Source organism: Microtus pennsylvanicus, chromosome 4, assembly GCF_037038515.1.
Source record: "Microtus pennsylvanicus isolate mMicPen1 chromosome 4, mMicPen1.hap1, whole genome shotgun sequence".
Classification (NCBI taxonomy): domain Eukaryota; kingdom Metazoa; phylum Chordata; class Mammalia; order Rodentia; family Cricetidae; genus Microtus; species Microtus pennsylvanicus.
This window is the reverse complement of record NC_134582.1, coordinates 141851778-141871478: the sequence shown is the minus strand read 5'-3', so window position 1 is coordinate 141871478 and position 19701 is coordinate 141851778.

Sequence of the window (19701 nt, the reverse complement as noted above, 5' to 3'; positions counted from 1 at the left end):
TTTAAAGTCCAAGCATAGGAACAGGTTTGCCTCCACTTTGGGAGGAGGAGATGAATCCCTCTCGGAACCAAAATGGGCCTATCTTCTGACGAGTATGACAAAGGTAAAATCTCTTGCAGAGCCCAGCAGGCAGTTTGGTGTCCATAAGAGGTTAGAGTTCCTCATCGAGCCCAAACTTCCCCTCTCACAGGTCACTGGGTGTGGACCAAGCGTCTCTGTGGGAACAGATGCTTATGCAAACATTCAGACTCTCGGCTACTGCTGCAACCACAAGACTCTGCGGCTCCTGCCTGCACTCATGATTTCGAGAGCTCCCTAGCAGGCAAGTAGAGCAAGCAAATTCTCAGAGATTCCTAATCCCTAATAAATCTGTTTTTTTGTTGTTGTTGTTGTTTTTGGTGCAGGTAACATTCCAGATAAAGTTGAGAGGAAACTTGTGTGTCTCTCAAGTTTTCACAGAGGGATAAATATTTTAATATCAACATTCCTGTATTTCTTTCTTACCTCTGGCTGACTCAGATGATTCAAAGTCTCCCAGGCTGGGCCTGGCCTCGCCTCTTCTCACCTCATGGAGGATGATTTCTCTGGAATGTGATGACCACTCGAGAACTGGAGCAAGCAGCTGAAAAGACAGTCTGAGCACACCACATAGGATGCGGCTTTCCAGCTGAAAAGACAGTCTGAGCACACCACATAGGATGCGGCTTTCCAGCTGAAAAGACAGTCTGAGCACACCACATAGGATGCGGCTTTCCAGCTGAAAAGACAGTCTGAGCATGCCACATAGGATGCGGCTTTCCAGCTGAAAAGACAGTCTGAGCATGCCACATAGGATGCGGCTTTCCAGCTGAAAAGACAGTCTGAGCATGCCACATAGGATGCGGCTTTCCAGCTGAAAAGACAGTCTGAGCACACCACATAGGATGCGGCTTTCCAGCTGAAAAGACAGTCTGAGCACACCACATAGGATGCGGCTTTCCAGCTGAAAAGACAGTCTGAGCACACCACATAGGATGCGGCTTTCCAGCTGAAAAGACAGTCTGAGCACACCACATAGGATGCGGCTTTCCAGCTGAAAAGACAGTCTGAGCATGCCACATAGGATGCGGCTTTCCAGCTGCCCCACTGCAAGTCTGTCGCCCTGAGCAGTCTTTGCTTTCTGTTCTCAGTGGTAGAAAAGCTTGGTGTCCAAAGCTTCCAAATCCCATTTGAGAACCCACTTGAACAGAGTGTGGTGTTGGCTCTGGGGGTCAAATATAAACCTTTACATCTAGCCTCTAACTAAGCCAGCTGCCTCATGGGTGAGAAAGATGTGGCAGATATTTGGAGCTCAGGAAAATAAGAGTTTGCAGTCCTTGCCAAAGTGTCTTTTCCCTCTCAGTATCCGAAATTTAGATTACCTGTTACAAGACACTGCAGAGTTATGAGACATCACGTGTCAGATGTAGATGAAAATATATTGAATGAAACAATATATATATATACATGAAACAAAGACACAATGCTAAGTATCCTGCAGGAGATTGAGGTAATCTGGGAAAGAGCTGTTAAAACAGTCTAACCCACTCAGTGAGCAGTCAGTGAAATTAAAATGAGTCTTCGGCATGGCCAACTGTCAACCACTTCTCATCTGAGTCCGTGAGATGCTGGGGAAGCCTTTCCCACAGTGAAAATGAACTATTGCTCAGCAAAGATCCCCACCCATCTATGTCAGGTGTTAAATCCACTCATTCAATTACTCTAAATAATTTATTAAAGCTTCATTATTGTGCCAGTCTAAACCAGATAGAAGACCGTCCCTCAGAAATGTTCAGGGAGATCCATTTCAGAGCGCGGTGTGTGTGCTGACGAGCAAACAGGAACAGTCATCACCTTGGGGACTGAACCACTTTCAGAGGTCTGCTGAGAATCTTCCCTGAGATTTGATGCTGGGCCTGAGCCTTTCAATGCGCTAAAGGGATTTCTCTACCCAAGGAAACCAGCACGGAAGAGGGCTGGGAAAAACTAAAAGACTATTCCAGGTCCAAAGGACAGCATGTCAAGGCCTTGTGGAGGATGAATTTGAAGGACAATGAAAAGAAGCAAGGCCAAAATGTGTAGACAGTATATGCAATGGTGAAATAGATGCGCTCTAAGCTTCAATAGCACCAGCCCACAGTGGTATCAGATCGGTGCCCATTGAGCAAGTGACTAACTGGAGCCTGTGATAAAAAGGGAAAACCAACACTGGGCAAGTACCACAGTGATGATTATTGCATGTGAGGATTATTAATTGTTGCTAAAATTATCTCCCTGTATAATGAGAGAATGAATGATTATAGAAATCCAAAATATCTCTCTTTCACTGAAAGAGAGGGAAGGGCTGGCAGGGCCTTCTCGAGCAACGGCTCAATGTGACTGTCATCACCAGTGGTGGCAGAAGTTGGTACCTGCCCCTCCTGACACAATGTTGTTGAACACATTCCTTCTGAGACTTCCTTGCCAAAATATATAACCTGAATTTCAACATAAGAAAACATAAGAGTAAACCCAAGCTGGAAACTGAGCTGTTAGATAATTCTCTGCATTCATCCAGCTGCCAGGGCCATGGGCGGTGAAAAGTTCAGGAGAGTCTCCAGGCTGGAGAAGACTGGGAGGTCTTGAAACAGCAAGTGGAATCCACGGGCATCTGCAGATGAGTGAGTCGAGGTGTAGTGCACTTTAGTAATAACTTCCTGCTTCTCATGGTTGCTCCATGCTTATGTAAGATGCTCACTCTTGGGGAAGTTGGGCAAATGCCATACAGGAAACCTTTGTGCCATTTTTGCAACTTTTTTGTATGTCTGAAATTATTTAAAAATAAAATGGTTTTGATTTTGTTTTACTTTATTTTATTATTTTTTTTAAAGAGGAAGGTGGGGAGGGCCCAGTATGGCTTGAATGTAGAAAATAAGAAGAGGCCTGTGAGGCAGGCGTCTGGAGACTGCACAGGGGTACAGGAGATGTTAGGGATTGGGATCTTTATTCCCGAAAGTAAAGGAAGACTTTGGGAGTATGTGTGTGTATGTGCGTGTGTGTGTATGTGTGTGTATGCGTGTGTGTGTGTGTATGTGTGTGTATGTGCGTGTGTGTGTATGTGTGTGTATGCGTGTGTGTGTGTGTATGTGTGTGTTGCTGGTTGCAGAAGGTAGGCGAATGGGTTAGAACCAAGTGGGAGTGCAGGTGAGGGAGGTTAGTGAGCAGCCACAAGCATGCTGCGGGCAGGGCACTGCGAGCATGGCTCTGGGGAGCAACAGTCAGAATAGAGATGAACACTGGGACCTCTCGAAACGGAGGAAGTGGAACCCCTGAGTGACATAAGCACAGAGAACTGGAGTGAAGTGGGTGTAAGGATGACTGTGTGCCTATGGCTTTTTGAAAATCAAGATACGGGGAACGAATTCACCCAGCTCAAGTAGACACTGAAAAGAGGTGAGCTCAGCCTGGGGAACTTTGAGGCTGAGGTTCTTTTGAGAGACCCAAATAGTGATAGCAGAAAAACCGGGTCGATTTTAGAAGCTCAGAGGCAAAGTCAAACAGAAATTGGAAATTGGTAATTGAAGTAAATTGCCCTCAGAATAGTAGGAGAAGACAGAGACCTAGGACATGTCACTGGTAACCATAAAAAGTACAAATATTAAGCTTTTAAAAAGTTCTGCATAAACAGGGGAAGGGAAAGAGCTACAAGCACAGGTGAGGCTAGGTCTCGCAGAGGAAACACTGCTGGTGATGAGCAGAGGTGTGTTGATGAGGGTTTCACGGACTAACCTGGGTCTGCATGGAGGTTACCATGTATGTAGGATGTAGGCTAGTTTTTATCAACTTAACACAAACCCAGACCTACTGGGGAAAAGGAAATCTCAACTGAGGAATGCATCTCTCAGACTGGCCTGTAGGCAAGCCTCTGAGGCATTTTCTTCATTAATAATTGACGTGGAAAGATCTAGCTCACAGGGGCTGGGGTAGCCCTGGGAAGGTGGTTCTGGGTTGTATAAGAAAGCAGACTGGGCAAGCCATGAGGAGCAAGCTAGCAAGCAATGTTCCCCAATTCTCTCTACCTCAAGCCATGAGGAGCAAGCCAGAAACTGTGTTCCCCAATGCACTCTACCTCATTTCTTGCCTCCAGGTTCCTGCCTTGAGTTCCTGCCCATTTCATGATGGGCTGTAAGACCAAAGGTGAAATAAACCCTTTTCTTCCTGAGGTTGCTTTTGGCCATGGTGTTTTATTACAACAGCAAAAAGCAAAGTAGATAGAACAGCAGGTGTGGTTCGTTGGGTGGCGGGTCCAGCCTCAGGTCCAGCTGAGATGTCAGCCGTCTGGACTCTGAGTCACTAGGTCAGTGCCAGTGCCATGGTGAGTGGAGAAAAAGCAGCAAAACAACTTGTCCTTAGCAGGCATATTCTGAACTTGACCAGAGGTGCAGGCCACCCCAGAGTCTGTCCCATCCTCCCTCTTTATCTCAGCCTCTTCCATCAAAAGTCCCCAAGCAACATTCAGAGGCTGTACAGTGTCCCTGCGGTTCTTCTGAGTTCTTCTTGTTGGCCCATGCTAACCTTTTCATGGGAACAATACCACCTCTGGCATTTCTATTTTAATGAGAGATTGATCTAGTTCTATTAAAAGCATTTTAAGATTGTAGAACATTCTCTTTGTGACAGCAATTCCAGCTTCTCAGTGGCTTCTCTTCAGGGCTTTATGCTAAAGTCCTAACCAATGTTGTAGTAATTGGGGCGGCAGGGCTGCGTCCCCAACACCCTAGCTGCCGGCTAGCTTATGCCCAAAATAACAACACACAAACTGTATTCATTTAAACACTGCTTGGCCCATTTCTATCTAGCCTCTTCTAGGCTAATTCTCACATATTAATTTAGCCAATTTCTAATCATCTGCATAGGTGCACTTACCGGGAAGGTTCTAGCCTACATCCATCCTGGGTCGGAGCTTCATCGCGTCTGCCTCAGAGAGTGGAGAATGGCATCTCTTCTGAGGCGTCTGCTCCCGAGAGGAGAGCTGTCGAGTCTGAGCTCACTTCCTCTTCCTCCCAGCATTCTGTTCTGTTTTCTCCACCCACCCGTGTTCTAACCTATGAGGGCCAGCCAAGCAGTTTCTTTATTTTTTTAACCAATGACCTTCCTCCATCACAATGTCACATCTTCTAAATGACCCAAAGTCACTCAGAGCCATTTCCTACCTCCTGGAAGATGTTCTGTCTTCCCAACCATAAATAACACTTGTTACTGAAGCAGGAATGGGGAATGAAAAATGCTCCACTATTACATATCAGGCATTATTGATCAAAGAACTGTGTATATGCACCGTGTGTGTGTGTGTGTGTGTGTGTGTGTGTGTGTGTGTGTGTGTGTTGGGGGGCACATGTGTTGTGTGACTGCTTCCTTGGAGATTAAAAAAGTCCAAACTGCCAGAAGTTCCTTAAACAGGAAGGCAAACAATACAAAGTAGCTTCAGGAAGTCCCTGAAACTGGCTATATTCAGTAGGCCCCTCCCTACCAGAGTAAGCAATAAAAGCTGAGATACCCTCTCAGATGAGGGGAGGTGAACTGCAAAGAAGACTCTTGGATCAGATGAGCTGCCTAGGGGAAGCAGAAACCAGCCAAGCTGCCTGGACGAGGTTTAGACCAACTGAGTCACCTGAAAAGGACACTCTAACCTGCTGAGCTGCCTACAGGCAGTGTGCTCGGTGTAGTGCACTCTGGGTTCCCCGCTTTGGTGAGCTGTTCCGCGTGCTGGGGTGGGCCTTGGTGCTGCAGCTGTCTTCTAGTCGTGTCTCCCTGGAAGAGTTTTGTCACCCAGCAACATGTGTATACAAGCGCATGGTGGCCAGAGGTCACACTCAGTGTTCTCCTCTAAGTGCTGTGTATTGAGACAGGATCTCTCCACAGAGTCTGGGGTTCCCAGATTATCTAGACTGGCTGCCTAACACATCTGGGAATCCACCTGTTTCCATGCCGCAGTATTGGGTTGTAGACACACTGCCATGCCTGCCTTGACCTGGGTACCGGGACTCGAAAGCAGGTCCTAAACTTACACAGCAGATGATTTACCCACTGAACCACCTCTCGAACCCATTTCAAATCCTTTACCTCCTTTTCCCACACAGCCAGACTAACTGCTCCTCACTCTCTCAATTTGACTAAATGTTATTCCAGGGCCCTCTCTGTCTTGGCTGAGCTCAGTTTGAGGACTTCCTTTAAAGAAAACCATTTCTTACATATAATTTCCTTCCGTGAACTTCTCCAGGAAGTTTAAAGACAACTTTTGAATAATACATGTTCTATGCCCAATGCTATTGTGAATTACACAAAAAAGAGAAAAGGACAAAGTCATTAAGAAATAATAGAAACTAGAAATTATAATAAACTACCATATGAAAAAGGCAAAATATCATTGCCACATTTAACAAGGCATCTGTGGAACTGAAACAATAGAGATTCTAAAATGATGGAGAGAAACAGTTTTAAACTAGAAAAGTTGCAGATCTATACTTAAACCAAATCTCAAAGCTGGTTAAAAAATTAAATGAATCAAGTGCTGGCATACAGATATATACAGGTCAGAGAAACAATGGGCCCTGTAAAGGACCACACATATATAGATAATTGACTTTGACAAGGGTGTTGAGAAAATTAGGGACATAATGGTCATTTTGTGATGTGTTTGCAACTGAGATTCAATGGACTTACATCCAGAATACTCGAGATATTTGTTATTAACCTTGGATGTTAATAATAAGAAACAATCCAATATATCTGAATATCTGAGCAGACTCTATGTAAAATGTTGGGTGAATGACAACACAAAAAAATCACTTCACGTTATTTGTTACTAAGGCGCTGCAATTAGACGTGCAAAGGAAACCACTACACACCTTGTTAGAATGTTCAAAATTAGGACGCAGACACCCCAGTGCCAGCTCCGGCAAGAATGGGAAGCAAAGGGAGTTTTATAGCTTGATGGTGGGAACCAACTTGTGCGACCACTGTGGACACTGGCTTGGCGCTTTCTTATGAACCTGAAGCTACACTTTAGATGCCCAGGCATCCTCCTCCTGTTGTTTACCCAGGAGAAATGGTACCATTTGTTCACAGAAGATTTGTGGGCATGTGTTCACAGAAACTTAATTCACGATAGGCAAACACGGGATGGGTCCTAATCCTGTTAAAGGGTGAATAAATAAATAAACTGAGTGCTAGTCAGCCATGAATGCAAAATGAACCAGTACTAGTAATCTGTGCAATGGATGGGTCGATCTCAAAAACATGGCTCTGAAGAAACGAAGCTGAGCACATCAAAGAATATATCCCATGTCACTTCATGTATGTGAAATTTCAGAAAGGACACAGCTAATCTATACTGACAGAAAGCAGCTTAAGAGACTGCCTGGAGCTGGAGGGGGAGGAAGCCTGAGTGGGAAGCAGCCCAAGGGAGTCTCCTGGGCTGATCACAGTGGTGGCTTAGCTGGGTATGTGAACCTGTCAGAACCCACCAGAACATGCATTAGAAATAAGCAGATTTTATTAGATTAAAATTGTACCTCAACAAAGTTGATTTTTAAAAAATTTAAACGAGTAGGAAATACTGTGTTGTAAAAACATTGCATCATGGGGAGACTACATAAGGAAACTCCTGCATTCAGGACACTGTCACAGCAGTCTTGAGTCCCTGGAGTCCACAGACTTGAATTCGGTCGGTTGTCCCCCCACCGCCTTGAGACCCCAGTGCTTGGGCTAAGTCATGGGATGTGGACCTAGGAGTTCTGAGCAGCTCAGTTAAGGGAGTCTGTGCTTGACAGCGTTTCTCAATGTGAGGTGTTTTCACAGTTCCAAGGAAGACCTTAATGACTAACCCTAAAGTCTGTGACAGTCACAAACTTTTAGAACCTTCCTGCTTACTGGGTTCTTTGTTCCTGTCCCTGACTCTGTGCCCCAACATCTTCATGGAACAGCATCTGAGAAGATTCAAGAGATCGTAGAGGAACCTAGAGTCTTAGAAAAGACAGTGTGAAACGAGGCATTCCATGGCCACCAGGAAATCAGTGGCTCTACAATGCGTCTGCTCAGTAAGACCTTTCTTTGTGGAAAAACAAGTGATGTCCCTGAGTAATCATAGGATAGAATTTCTAATGAATTTTGTTTTCTTTCATTTCTATAGGGTATGGTCCAAAATCTTCAATCCTAGGCTGTTACCATCCATTGTTGTCTATGGGGTGTCTAGAAAACCCTGTCTCACCATGTAGTTCTGTTTGACTCCCAAATTCAAGAGTCTCCTGCCTCAGCCTTCCTCACAAGTGTCAGGTACAATCCAGTCTTGACCTATGACTGGAAATTGTACCTGACCTGCCATGGGAGAGAACCTGCCCTCAGCCAGGCCCACAGAGGTGATTCATCTGCCATCTCCCTTCATCTTGGAGGACAGAGGGGATGGCTATCAGCTTTTATAGTCCTCATGACTGGCATTGCTCTTGCCTCTTGTAAGCTCTCAAATATTTATTGCTGGATATGGCAGTGTCTGTGCAGGGCTGCAGCAGACACAGGGGCTGAGTCCTTTGTTTCTGTCTTGTGGACACAGGTGAGAAAGAAGCTGTAATGCAGGAGAAGATGGGATGTAGCTCCTATACTCAATGCTGGGCAAGATGAGGACATCTAGGGAGAAGGTTCACATTAGAATAATTGGCACAGAGGTTTGGCTTTGGGTAATAATTAATTATTGGCATTGATTCTTGGGACTCTGGGCTCTGTGGTTAAGGATAAGCAGGGTGATTATATGCTGGTTTTATTTTCTGGCTTTGCTGTAGCAAACTCTACAAATTGGGCGCTCTAAAACATCAGAAAATGTTTTCTCATTGTTTTGGAGGTCAGAAGCCAAAAGTCAGTCGGTTGTCAGGTCCCAGTTCACTCTCAAGGCACTAGGGAAGAACCCTGGCCTGCTCCAGCTTCCGGGGTCACTGGCAATCTCTGACATCCTGTGGCTTGTGGGTTGTCACTCTGAAGTCAGCTTCCTTCATCACCTACCCTTCTGTCTTGCATGTCTATTTTCCTCTGTATATTCCCCCACCCTTTTAAAATTAATTTTTTGAGAATTTCATACCTGAATATTGTACTTCCATCATTTCCACCCCTCCCTGCCCACCAGCCAAATCCTTCTTTGTCTGCTTGCCTACTCCTTTTAAAATTAATGATATTTTCTTCTATTATGATCGCTACACACACGTATACACATGCATGTATAATACAACCTGCTGACTCTGTTCAGTGCTGCTCATGGGCACATGTGTCTAGGGCACATGTATCTAGGGCTAACCACTTGGGACTGGATAACCGGGGGGGGGGGGAGCTCATCACTGGAGAAGACCGAGTCTCTCTCCTTCCACCACCATTAATTGGCTAAAGCTTTTCATCTGGGGTGGGACCTTGTGAGATTTCCCCACCCACAGTGACCTGCCAACTAACTGGTCTTGCATTGTACTGGCCTTCTTAAGGTGATCATAGTTGGGAGATTATGTGGGTGCAGCTTCTCTTGTTTGCTTCTTCCCTCCCCTCCCTTTCCCCTTCCTCTCCTTTTTCTAGTTACTGGGGTGTCTCCTTTAAAGACTGACATTATGAATGTTTTTAAAATATTGCTACAGAAGCTTCATGATGGCTATTTTCATATCAATCTAGAATTCTATCAGAGATGTGAACTATAATGCTTATTACAAACCTTAATTAAAATGTTTTTTTACATTATAAATCATTAGGATACACTTTGTCCATGTTAGATTTTCACTTGAATCTTATATAAAATAGAATGGAATTAGTACATCAGTGTACATGCTATGATATATTTGCAACATTGATTTTAAAGGGATTTTATTAATATATTGATTATACATAATGAGTTTCATTAGGACGTATTTATACACGTAGATAATGTATTTCAACCATATTCACCTGACATTACCCTCTTTTGTTTCCCCCTCATTGGTCTCCTTCTGTTCCCAGCTAGTCTCTTTCTTGTTTTAAAAGTGCATTTCATTAGGAGTACTTCAAGGAGAATGGGTGAGTGCTTATATCTAGGAGCCTGGGCACCTATATCACTGAAGAGAACATCTTTCCCTTTCTAAGTGGTCTTCCATCTTCTTAGGGGGACACTAGTGACTAGATTTCAATGGCACCCTAATTCGGTATGACCACATCTTGCCTGTTTTCATTTACTAAGACTAGATTTCAAATAAGGAGGCGCTGAGGAGATGACCCAGTGGGTAGAACACTTGTGCAAGCACAAGGACCTGAGTTCAGATCCCAGTACCTCTAGGTGGGCATGACCACGCATGCCCATAATCCCAGAACAGGATGAGAAAGACAGGAAGGTCACTAAGGTTTGTGGCTCCAGCCCAGCTCCAGCTTTAGGGATAGAGGACTTCCAGCATCCCACTTTGGCCTCCACTTACCTATGCATAGGGCCATGTACCTCCCCCACGTGTATAGATCTACACACATATACATACACACACAAAAGAAAACACTGATAAAACAAAAATTAAATATCCTGAGGTTCTAGGTGATCATAATTTTGGGGAGAAACTAAGCTTCTACAAATGCATGATGTCCTCTAATTCTCACTGCTAATGTGGAAAGTGGTGTTAATCTCCATTTTATACACAAAGGAATGAAGTATAGAGGACTTACACGGCTGTCCACGGTAACATACCAGGAAGTGGCAGAAACTCAGATGTTCTAACAGACAATTCACTGTGCTCTACCCTTCTCTCCTTAAAACTTCAAAAATAAAAATTGTAAGCTCCACCACTCATTTAGAACAGTTCTGGAAATTAAACATATGCATATAGACTATTAACAGCCAGGAGACCCTTGCTTGTTGCCTTCCAGAAGCAGAGCCAGGGCTACCTCAGACCTGAAACCTGCTTCACTCTCTTCCTGCACAGCTGGGAAGACTGTGCTGAAACTTCTTCCTTATCGCAGTGGAAGTAAAAGGTGAGGATGGTAAGGAATTGATTCATTCACAAGAGCCTACTTCTCATTGATGCCACAGAGCAGCGAACCAGCTAGGTACTTCTCCCAATCCATAGACAATGCTGGTGGTCTCTGAAGGACAGGACGACAAGGCTCCACCTTGGAAGCAGGGATGCTGGACCCTCACCTGACACAAAATCTGTTGGTGCCTTGGTCTTGTACTTCTCAGATAACAGAAGAGTGAAGACATACATTTCTGTACCTTATGAATAACCCAGACTGTGGTGTTTTGTTACCATAGTGCAAACTGACAAAGATATTTACCCGCAAGCTTTAAGGATGTTTGTATCCATACCAGAGTTCGCTTCACAGAGAATACAGAATTTAATGAATGCCAGAAATGGTCTGGAAAGATAACTTTTAAAGTGAGATTTTGGAGACACAGTGTGCCACCGACTGGGCTGAAATGCATAGAGACACCTGTATTGCTGGAAGATGGGGCACAACAGCCCCCAGAATAGCATATGGATGGTGGTGGCCTGGGGAAGGTTGGAGAGTCAGGACGGGTTTACTGTGTGTAGGATATGCCGCCTGCTTGTGACCAGAGGCAACTTGGAGAAGGAGGGAGTTTATGTCATCTTAGACTTTTAGGCCACACTCCGTCACTGAGGGAACTGAGAGCAGGATCTCAAGGCAGGAAGCTCAAGTCGAGGAATGCTACCTCCTGGCTGACTCAGGCTCATGTGTACCTAGGTTTCTTATAGAGCCCAGGACTAGCTGCCTAGGAATGGTGCCCTGGCAGAGGCCTGGCCCCTCCTCCATCAATTAATAATCAAGACAATTCCCCACAGACATGCCCAGAGGCCGTTCTGAGCTAGGCACTTCCTCAGCTGAAGCTTCCTTTCTCAGATGACTCTAGGCTGTGTCGAGATGACAAGGAAACCTAATTAGGGCACAGAACTGCTAGTTAATTAGATATTTCTGGTGAGGGAATGGCTATTACGTGACTAACACTGAACTCACATATGGTAATGAGTCCCAAGGCTCAGTGGGTTATTTCTGCCTTGTGTCGCATTCCCATGTTGTTGGTAGGCGGCAGGTGGAGGGGTGCTCTACTCCATCCTCAGGGGCCCAGGTAGATGATTCCTCCCTTGTGGTGGTACACACTGTCTGCAGGTAATAGAGCCATTCTGTGATGCTGCTGCTACATCACACAGCCCCTCTTTGACCTCAAGAGAGGCTATACGATATATTTACAGAAACACAGACCCTTATCTCTTATTTGGAAATGAATAGATGTCGGGCTTGTTGTGTTACACTATTTCTAGGGAGATATGAATAAATGTCTACTCATCCCAGATAGGGAGCCAATGACAAACCAGAGTCCAAGTTGGTGACCTAATGAGTTTTATTGGATTCCTTAAGTGTAGTGAGGGAGCTGCTCACCCGAGTGGAAATGACTCAGACAGCTGCATCATCAACATGCCCCGCCCTACCCCCACCCGCCCAGCAAGGGTGATGGCTCTCAAAACCTGGAAACCTGGGCATGCATGTGGCTCACAGGCGGTTTGACAGGTCCGAGTGTCTCTCAGAAGTCCTCACTGTTTATATAATCTTGGGGAGGGGACACCTTAGCAACCCTGGTCAGTTTCAGGGTATTCTTAAATCGCCTGAGTGATCTACTTCCTGAGCCTTGAAGACCCTCCCTTTTGGAACATCCTGAGTCTTGATGAGCTCGCCTGCAGGATGGAAAACTTGGCCTTGGAGAAACCACTTCTCAGCAGGGATTGAGAAGGAAAGTGAATGGGGGGCGGTCTGCTTATCGCACGATGAACAGTGTACTGTGGTCATGCTGGTGTGTGTGTTGGGGGTGTTGAACTGAAGTTCTCTGATTTATGATGAAGTTTCTGTAGGCTGATTGGAACTTCATGATTGTAAAAGGTGGGTTCTGCAGATGAGAGCCAAAATTATTCTGGGCTATCTTTAGTCTCCTCAAAGCCACTTGCCATGAGTGTCTGCATCTGGCCTCACATCTCTGTGCTGTTGAGCAAAGCTTTTGGAATGATTAAGAATTCTACTAGCTTCCACTAACCCTAAGGTCAAAAACATCACAGGATCCAGTCTGAAACCTAGAGAAGATAGATGGTTGCCACCACCACTTAGCTGCTCCTACCCACCTTCTATTCACAGTAACCTGAATCTATGTTCTTGGGCCATGGCCACTCATATCTGGTTCCAAATGAACACTTTTATTCCCTTTGAAGCAAGACCGTGTTTTTGTGCTGACATGGGCATGTGTATTAAACGTGGATTCCCACATGGCACACAGAGCGCAGAGTTGCCATGCGGAGCCTGGGTTTCCAGGGTAGGAATATGGGTCAGAGAGTAGCGAGTGGCCGAGAACATGCTGTAAAGAAAACAGATAAAGGAGAGAGAGAAAGCTGGGGGACCCCCCCCCCCCACCCGGCCCTTCTGAGCAGGTGATTTGATAAGACAGCCTTCTTCTGGGTCTCTTTCCTTGCCCGAAATGCTATCTCTAATCAGATTCTCCCAGAACTGGCAGGACAGGGGTTTAAGACTTTGGGAATGACCACTTCCAAGCACTGTAGACGAGAATTATTACGTCATTTCACATAGTAGGCTCCACATTTCTCCTCCTTGACTTTCTGCACCCAGAGGTTTAAGAACTACCGGTGTCCTGATTTCTCCTTCAGTCGTTTATTTTTCTTGCATTAACTAACTCTCCGATCCCACTGCCATTGTGGAAATGCCTCCTTTACACCAGGCTGGGGTTTGCTTCTCCAAGTGTGGCTGGAATCCTCGGGGAAACCAAGGGAGGCCTGGTGAATTTGCTCTAAAAGGTGGACTTTTGGGACCTTCCCAGCATGCACCAAGGCAGCCACTCTGAGAGGGCGTTTAGGAATTTGCATTTTTCTTAAAATGGAGATACCTTGTGAGCCTCATGCACTTTGAGTGTGAACACATAAGACTTCTTACCAGGCTTCTGTTTCAGCTCTGGGGATCTTGGGATGGAGACTGAGTCTCAGGAAGGGATACTTAATGAGGAAGACACACCAGTCCCCAAAGGAGCTCATTGTGTGAGTGCGTTTCCTCTGACAAAGGCAGGCTCTAGGGATGTTGGGGGGGGTAGCTGGATGCTGGCCTAAGAAGCTCTGAAAACTCTTCCTCACTTTACCTCGCCTCAGTGCGACCCTCTCGCTGATTCACCACGAAGGCGGTGACAGGAAAGTAGGTCGGACCTTATCGGATCTGGTATCAAAGGACACTGGGTCCTGCTTCCCTGGCTGAGGACCACCGGCCTCCTTTGCTTCCTTCCAAGTGACTTGTCTCTGAATTGGAATGTTTCCTAGGCAACTTGCTAATAGTATTAATACTATGTAGAACTGTATAGTCAGAACCTGGTGGTTTCAATTCCATGAAAAGGCAAGTACTAAACATCAGAAATAGAATAAAAAATTTGCTAACTAGAGAACATTTGTGAAAGGAGAAATAAGCATATTTTCTCCTGCTAGAGTTAATTTCTTAGAGGGCTCAGGAACAAAGGATTCCAGTCATAATCCCCCAGTCACGTAGTAACATGAAACCAAGGGCACCTAGGTCGCACAGCCAAGCAATGGCCTATTCCCAAAAAGAAACTCGAAGAGTGTGGACTCAGTCTGCCCCACCATTCTCTGGTATGGTCAGGAACTCGTCTTTGAACTTCATTTTGCTCTGCACTGCTGCACACAGGCCTCCAGTGAGCACAGTGTTCCACCGCGGGGCTGGCAACTCCAAATGTCAGGACTCTTTGCCCTTCAGAAGGCTAAGTGTCAGAAGAAAGAATCATAGCCTTACCTTCTACCTCCAGCCTGGGGCTGAGCCAAAGCCACTGCCAGGCCACACTGCAGGTCAGATGCACTTGGCACATGAGAAATTCTGTGGAAATCTGGGGATGACAAGTTCATAGGAAGATGTTCTGCAAGCAATACAAAGGTTGGCATGGCCATTAGGACAGTCAGAAGCAGGCGCTTGTGGATGCTGTGGCCAGTGTCCCCCTCCCTGGTTTTCAACATGTGTAGTAATACGAGCGGCGGGGCTGCATTCCCAGAACCCCGGCTGCCTGCTAGCTTATGCCCTGAAATAATTACACGGACACTATATTCTTTTAAACACTGCTTGGCCCATTTCTATCTAGCCTCTTCTAGGCTAATTCTCACATAATAATTTAGCCAATTTCTAATCATCTGTGTAGCACCGCTAGGTGCGCTTACCGGGAAGATTCTAGCCTACGTCCATCCTGGGTCGGAGCTTCATTGCGTGTACCCAGGAGAGGGGAGCATGGTGTCTCTCTGAGCTCACTTCCTCTTCCTCCCAGCATTCTGTTCTGTTTACTCCTCCCACCTATGTTTTAACCTATCAGGGCCAAGCAGTTTCTTTATTGCTTTACCAATGAAATCAACAGATTGATATATGACACTCCCACATCAAACATGTTTCTCCAGTTCTGGGGGAGGCCTTGGTATGCTCTATAGAGGGGGAGTCTGAGATGTTCAGTGTTGACCTCTATCCCCCCTCAGTGGTGTGTGTGTGTGTGTGTGCATGGGTGTGTGTGTGTGTGTGTGTGTGTATGTGTGTGCATGTGTACATGGTTGTGGAAGCAGAGGTTGACGAAGGACTTCTTTAGGCAGTCTCATCTGAGTCAGGGACTGTCCCAAACCAGGGGCTTACTGACTCATAGACTATCTGGCTAGAGAATTCTAAGAGTACTCTTGTCTATGCCTCCCTAGGGCTGGAATTATGTGGGCGTTTGGCCATGCCTAGCTTTTTACATGCATGCTGGGGATTAATCTCAGATTCTCGTGCCTCTCCTAAGTATACAACAAGAACTCTATCCTTGGAGGCATCTCCCCAGCTCTTCAGTGCTAATATTTCTAAAGAAATGGATGCTAGTTTTAAAAATTATGAATGTGGGTACTGAAGAGATGGCTCAGCAGTTGGGAGTACTTACTGTTCTTGCAGAGGGTCTGATTTCAGTTCACAGCACACATATAGAATGGTCACAACTGCCTACAATCCCAGCTCCAGGGGAATTTGACGCCTTCTGTCCTTGCTGGACAACTGCACCACATGTACATATTCACACAAACACACACACACACGCACACACATGCACACACACACACATACACACACACACACACACACCTGAAAAATAATAAAAATGATTCTTTAAAATGTTACAAGTCAGAAGTTGTTATACATATACATACTTCTAACCCCAGCACTTGGAAGACTGAGACAGGAGGGGCCTGAGTTTAAGGCCAGCCTGGACTATATAAGGCAACCCTGTCTCAAAAAAAATTACTAATGTAATACGTGAGTTTTTAAAACTTTTAAATAAAAGAGAAGATAATAAATAAAAATTTATTTGCCTTATGTCTTCTTATGACTTGGTTTAATGGCCAAATTGGCACAACCTAGAGTCACGTTTTATTTAAGAATTGCCTGTGGGGCTGGAGAGATGGCTCAGAGGTTAAGAGCATTGTCTGCTCTTCCAAAGGTCCTGAGTTCAATTCCCAGCAACCACATGGTGGCTCACAACCATCTGTAATGGGGTCTGGTGCCCTCGTCTGGCCTGCAGGCATACACACAGACAGAATATTGTATACATAATAAATAAATAAAAAAATATTTTAAAAAAGAATTTTCTGTGAATGTACTTGTGGGGGATTATCTTGATTATTAATTGATGTAGGAAGACCCACCCATCATGGGCGTCACCATTCCCTAGACGGGACCTGAACCATGTGTAGCAGAAGAAAACTAGATAAGAACCAGCAAACAGGATCCTCAGTTTTCTTCTCTTCTGATGGCCAGTGTAATGGGAACAGCTGTTCAAGTTCCCGCCTTGATTTCCCCAAATGTGGACTGAAACTTGAATTAAAAGCCAAAAACCCTTTCTTTCCTAAATTTCATTTCATCAGGGTATTTGTCATTTCAACAGAAATGTGAGTAGAACACCACCTGCCTTAGGTAGATTCTGTTGCTGTAAGAAATCGCTATAACCAAGCAACTTAGGGAGGAAATGGTTTGTTTCAGCTTACAGATCACAGTCTGTTATGGAAGAAAGCCTGGACAGGGAGTCAAGGCAGGATCCTGGAGGCAGGAACTGAACGGAGACATGGAATGGAACACTGCTCACTGCCTTGTTCCTCATGGCCTCCTCAGTCTACATCCTTGTACGACCCATGGTACCACTCTCGCCAGTCATCAATCTAAAAATGCCCTACTGCTTGATGGAGGCAGTCCCTTAGTTGGGATTTCCTCTTCCCAGATATGTCTAGGTTTGTGCCAAACTGATAAAAACCCACCAGTACACCACCCAACAACCGAATGATAACCACTATGAGTAATTTCTAACACATCCTTCCGGATATTTCCATGCATGCTAATATGTGAAAAATACATATTCTCACATATGTTAAGCACTGTTATACAAGCATTAAACTCACTTTAATACATATTAGATTTAGTAACAATTTCATATTGTATTTTGCTTAAAAACACAAGTTTACTTTATTCTTTTTAACATCTTCATGGTATTCTTTTCAGCAACACACTTTATATTCCATTTCTTTATTGATGGACTTTCAAGCTATATCTTTTTTTAAAAAAATATTACAATGTTGTAATGCAAATTTTCTTTTGTGTACAGTTTTATACTTGTACAAGCACATCTGTAGGATCAACTCCTAGAAGTAAGGTTGCCAAATCAAAGGGTGAGCATCAGTTCTTTTGTAGACATTATCAATTGTTCGCCATAGAAATATTTGGAATATTTAACCACCAACCCATGAAAGGGACCATTTCTCTACATCCTCATATGATCTACATTTTGCTAAAACTTTCAGTCTTTTATGTTGGTATGTAAAGAAACAAAAAGGCTATTTGTTTGAATTTGCCTTCCTCCCATAAAGATCCTAGTTTCAAACCCTTAGAAAAAAATCAAAGTGCACTGTGCTGATTTACCCAGTCAATTGAAGAGCAGACACTTGGGTTCGGTCGCATTTTGTACAAAGAGTCCCTTAACTTTATTCCCATCGTGAGCCGTGTGGCTTTGGAGCAGATCCAAAGATGCCACACGAGGGAATACTTGCGAGTGTGGCTCCAGCACCAGGCCTCGGTCTGCCCCCTGCTCTGGGAACACTTGGGAGTGTGGCTCCAGCCCCAGGCCTCGGTCTGCCCCCTGCTCTGGGAACACTTGCGAGTGTGGCTCCAGCACCAGGCCTCGGTCTGCCCCCTGCTCTGGGAACACTTGCGAGTGTGGCTCCAGCACCAGGCCTCGGTCTGCCCCCTGCTCTGGGAACACTTGCGAGTGTGGCTCCAGCACCAGGCCTCGGTCTGCCCCCTGCTCTGGGAACACTTGCGAGTGTGGCCCCAGCACCAGGCCTCGGTCTGCCCCCTGCTCTGGGAACACTTGCGAGTGTGGCTCCAGCACCAGGCCTCGGTCTGCCCCCTGCTCTGGGAACACTTGCGAGTGTGGCCCCAGCACCAGGCCTCGGTCTGCCCCCTGCTCTGGGAACACTTGCGAGTGTGGCCCCAGCACCAGGCCTCGGTCTGCCCCCTGCTCTGGGAACACTTGCGAGTGTGGCCCCAGCACCAGGCCTCGGTCTGCCCCCTGCTCTGGGAACACTTGCGAGTGTGGCCCCAGCACCAGGCCTCGGTCTGCCCCCTGCTCTGGGAACACTTGCGAGTGTGGCCCCAGCACCAGGCCTCGGTCTGCCCCCTGCTCTGGGAACACTTGCGAGTGTGGCCCCAGCACCAGGCCTCGGTCTGCCCCCTGCTCTGGCTCACCCATCCTGGTGCTCTCCATGGTAGCCTGTCATCTGCACACTGACCGGATGCTGGACCCTGACAGTGTCAGGCTCTGGTGACACAGAATGCCAGCAGGGCAACCTCCTGCCTGTCCTCTGTGGAGAGGTCTTGAGGACCCACCATCCTGGAGCTCACAGATATCAGGTGGATCCATCTTCAGTTCTTTCTCCTTATCTCTAGCCTGTCCCTTAAGTGAACTATCAAGTGTCACAGCAGTTTTGAGTTAGCAGATCTAGGGATAGGATGCCAGGCTTTCAATCTAGGTACAATTTTCTTGCTGATTCTCATCTTTTGCTTCTTGTTGATGGCTTTGTTTACTTTTGCCAACATGACAAAGAATACGAGCAGAGACTCATCTCCTGCCTCTAGCTGCACTGTACAGTATTTATGTATGTATTATTTATTTTGCAGTGCTAGTGATCAGACCAGGGCCTTCCACATGCTAGGCAAGCACTCCCTGAGCAGTTTAATGGTAACCTATTAGGCAATCCCAGAGAGTGATAGGGCAGGCCACCACACAGAAAGCATATTGGATGTGGGGGCAGCCTGGTGGCATCCCCTTATCCCCTTCCTTTCTCTGCTCCACTGGTCTCCATGTCATGAAGCTTCATTGCTCACATTCATGGATCTGATACATTTAACTCACATAATTAATTACACCCTACAAGCCCTCTGTGCTTTAGGGGTCACTGTCGCGATCACTGCAGGTATGGGTAAGCCTCCAGCTGTCCCGCTGCAGAAAGTACACATTTCATCCTCAGCTCACAGTCTGTGAACTAGAAGCTCTAGGATTCTTGAAGCTCCAGAAGCCAGTGATTGTCCCACATTGGGCTGTCA